The sequence below is a fragment of the Saccopteryx bilineata genome, chromosome 2 (assembly GCF_036850765.1).
Source record: "Saccopteryx bilineata isolate mSacBil1 chromosome 2, mSacBil1_pri_phased_curated, whole genome shotgun sequence".
Classification (NCBI taxonomy): Eukaryota; Metazoa; Chordata; class Mammalia; order Chiroptera; family Emballonuridae; genus Saccopteryx; species Saccopteryx bilineata.
The window spans coordinates 360,732,002-360,736,165 of NC_089491.1; the positions used below are offsets into that span (position 1 = coordinate 360,732,002).

General features: G+C 47.8%; 1 non-coding gene across 1 annotated transcript; it reads right to left on the minus strand.

Annotated features, from left to right (window-relative positions):
* Positions 1–357: 357 nt before the first annotated feature.
* LOC136327844 (U6 spliceosomal RNA) lies at positions 358–464 on the minus strand. The gene has a single exon (XR_010729905.1). It is a non-coding gene; the product is annotated as a U6 spliceosomal RNA (small nuclear RNA).
* Positions 465–4,164: the final 3,700 nt, after the last annotated feature.

The window sequence follows — 4,164 nt, forward strand, 5'->3', positions numbered from 1 at the left end:
TTTGGAGTCCTCTCCCCAAAGTGTTCCCTTAGTGTCTGCCTCCAGATCCTATCATTGCACATTTAAAAAAAAATTTTTTTAAAGATTTTATTTATTCATTTTAGAGAGGAGAGAGAGAGAGAGAGATGGGGGGGGGGGGAGCAGGAAGCATCAACTCCCATATGTGCCTTGACCAGGCAAGCCCAGGGTTTCGAACCAGAGACCTCAGCGTTCTGGTTGATGCCCCAGCCACTGTGCCACCACAGGTCAGGCATCTTTGCACATTTTAAGACTGGTCCTTGTCTTTGCAAAACTAAGGGCTACCGACTGGAGGTGAGGTGTCTCTCTCTCTCTTTTTTTTTTTAATTTTTTTATCCTAAAAATATGGAACGCTTCACGAATTTGCATGTCATCCTTGTGCAGGGGCTATGCTAATCTTCTCTGTATCGTTCCAATTTTAGTATATGTGCTGCTGAAGCGAGCACAAGTATCTCTCTTTTTTATAGTCCAGATACAGGCATCCCCAAACTGCGGCCCCCTGAGGCCATTTATCTGTCGCACTTCCGGAAGGGGCACCTCTTTCGTTGGTGGTCAGTGTACTGGAGTACTGTATGTGGTGGCCCTCCAACGGTCTGAGGGACAGTGAACTGGCCCCCTGTGTAAAAAAGTTTGGGAACCCCTGGTCCAGAAGCTACAGCAGAAACTTTGAAATTTCTGTCTCCTTTCTTTCTCTCTTTGTCTCCATACATAAATGAGAACAAGGCAGATATGTATTTTTCCACTAATACTGACCTGTACCTGCACACACTCACCAACCTTTTCGTTCTCACACACATTTTAGAAGGTGATACTGTCAGCTTTCTCTCTACATAACAAGTTTTGTCATCTCGATATAAATAATTTTTCTATTTGCTTTAAAAAAAATTTTTTTAAAGATTTTATTTATTCATGATAGGGGAGAGAAAGAGAGAAGGGAGAGGAGCAGGAAGCATCAACTGCCATATGTGCCTTGACCAGGCAGGCCCAGGGTTTTGAACCGGGAACCTCAGCGTTCCAGGTCGACACTTTATCTACTGCGCCACCACAGGTCAGGCTATTTGCTTATTTATTTATTTATTTTTAAAAGCATTTTAATTTTATTTATTTTGTGACAGAAAGAGGAACAGACAGGAACAGAGAGAGATGAGAAGCATCAATTATTCGTTGCGGTACCCTAGTTGTTCCTTGATTGCTTTCTCATATGTGCCTTCACCTGGGGCGGGGGCTATAGCAGACTGAGTGACCCCCTGCTTGAGCCAGCGACCTTGGGGTCTCAAACCTGGGTCCTCCACATTCCAGTCTGACACTCTATCCACTGCGCCACCGCCAGGTCAGGCATCTATTTGCCTTTTCTAAATTTTTTAATTTTTTTTTTTTTTTTTTTTACAGAGAAAGAGAGTGAGTCAGAGAGAGGGATACATAGGGACAGACACAGGCAGGAACAGAGAGAGATGAGAAGCATCATTCATCAGTTTTTCATTGCGCATTGGAACACCTTAGTTGTTCATTGATTGCTTTCTCATATGTGCCTTGACCGCGGGCCTTCAGCAGACCGAGTAGCCCCTTGTTGGAGCCAGCGACCTTGGGCTCAAGCTGGTGGGCTTTTGCTCAAACCAAATGAGCCCATGCTCAAGCTGGTGACCTCGGGGTCTCGAACCTGGGTCCTCTGCATCCCAGTCCAACGCTCTTTCCACTGTGCCACCGTCTGGTCAGGCTCTATTTGCTTTTTTTTTTTTTTTTTTCATTTTTCTGAAGCTGGAAACAGGGAGAGACAGTCAGACAGACTCCCGCATGCGCCCGACCGGGATCCACCCGGCACGCCCACCAGGGGCGATGCTCTGCCCACCAGGGGGCGATGCTCTGCCCATCCTGGGCGTCGCCATGTTGCGACCAGAGTCACTCTAGCACCTGAGGCAGAGGCCAAGGAGCCATCCCCAGCGCCCGGGCCATCTTTGCTCCAATGGAGCCTTGGCTGCGGGAGGGGAAGAGAGAGACAGAGAGGAAGGCGCGGCGGAGGGGTGGAGAAGCAAATGGGCGCTTCTCCTGTGTGCCCTGGCCGGGAATCGAAACCGGGTCCTCCGCACGCTAGGCCGACGCTCTACCGCTGAGCCAACCGGCCAGGGCTGCTTTTTTTTTTTTTTTTTTTTTTTTTTAATTTTTATTTTATTGATTTTAGAGAGAGGAGAGAGAGAAAGGCAGGCAGGAGGGAGGAGCAGGAAGTATCAACCCACAATTGCTTCTCCTATTTGCCTTGACCAGGCAAACCCAGAGTCTCAAACCAACAACCTTAGCATTCTGGTTGACACCCTATCCACTGTACCACCACAGGTCAGGACTATTTGCCTTTTTTTTTTTTAAATGAGAGGAGGGAAGGCAGAGAGACAGACTCCCACATGCACCCTGACTGGGATCCACCTAGCAAGCCCTGTACCTGGCAATTCTCTGCCGATCTGGGGTCATTGCTCTGTTGCAAGCAAAGCCATTTTTTAGTGCCTTAGGCAAAGATCATGGAACCATCCTCAGCACCCAAGACCAACTAGCTCTAGCCAATTGAGCCACGGCTGCTGGAGTGCGACACAGAGAGAGAGAGAGAGAGAGAGAGAGAGAGAGAGAGAGAGAGAAGGGGGAGGGGTGGAGAAGCAGATGGTCGCTTCTCCTCTGTGCTGTGACTGGAAATTGAACCTGGGACATCCACACACTGGGTCACTGAGCCAACTGGCCAGGGCCGCCATTTTATTTTATTTTTTCAGTGAGAGAAACAGAGACAGAAACTTATGGACAGAGAGTCAGGAAGGGAAAGAGATAAGCTTCAATTCTTCATTGTGGCTCCTTAGTCTCCTTAGTTGTTCATTGATTGCTTTCTCCTATGTCAAGACTAGGAGGCTATAGCAGAGCTAGTGACCTTTTGCTCAAGACAGCAACCTTGGGCTTGTGCCAGTGACCTTGGACTTCAAGCCAGTGACTTTTGGGCTCAAACTAGTGACCATGAGGTCATGTCTATGATCCCACACTCAAGCTAGTTGTAAAGCCAGTAGCCAGGGCCACCATCAGAGCTGCCTGGCCAATGCAGGTTCACATTGGATTCGGACAGTCGGTAAAGAAACAACGGAGCCAAAAACTGATGGGCCATCATCTTTAATCCTAGCTTGCACCCGGCGGGCAAGTAAAAACACACAACTGGGCTCCAAAACCCACTCACATTCAGTGCTCACAAAGCTACTGACTTATCCGAGTTTTCTAGAATCAAAGGTTTCTAGCTCACCAGACTTATTCATCTGTTCCCCATCTCCTTCCTTCTCCCTGCACAAACTGGGTTCTCACTCAACACTCCACCATCTTGGCTGCTTCTCCTGGCCTCCTCCACGTGACCTTTCTCTGCTCTCCTCTCTGCTCTCTAACACTAATCTCAGGAACCAACAGAGCAAGCTCCTGTTCTGCCCCCATTTTATAGTGTAGATTCATAACCTTTAATCCAATATACAGAATAGGGAAGTCTCTAATACAGGGGTCCCCAAACTACGGCCCACGGGGCACATGCGGCCCCCTGAGGCCATTTATCCAGCCCCCCACCGCACTTCCGGAAGGGGCACCTCTTTCATTGGTGGTCAGTGAGAGGAGCATAGTTCCCATTGAAATACTGGTCAGTTTGTTGATTTAAATTCACTTGTTCTTGATTTTAAATGTTATATTTGTTCCCGTTTTGTTTTTTTACTTTAAAATAAGATATGTGCAATGTGCATAGGGATTTGTTCATAGTTTTTTTTATAGTCCGGCCCTCCAATGGTCTGAGGGACAGTGAACTGGCCCCCTGTATAAAAAGTTTGGGGACCCCTGTTCTAATACAAAGTCACTTATCTGGGGCATGATGGGATTGTACCACCCCACATCAAAAAAGGTGGGAAAGCCTGACCTGTGGTGGCGCAGTGGATAAAGCGTCGGCCTGGAAATGCTGAGGTCGCCAGTTCGAAACCCTGGGCTTGCCTGGTCAAGGCACATATGGGAGTTGATGCTTCCAGCTTCTGTCTCTCCTCTCTCTCTCCCTCTGTCTCTCCCTCTCCTCTCTAAAATGAATAAATAAAAAGATTTAAAAAAAAAAAGGTGGGAAAGGCTGAGTTCTAAAACCAAGCCCCAGCCTGACCTGTGGTG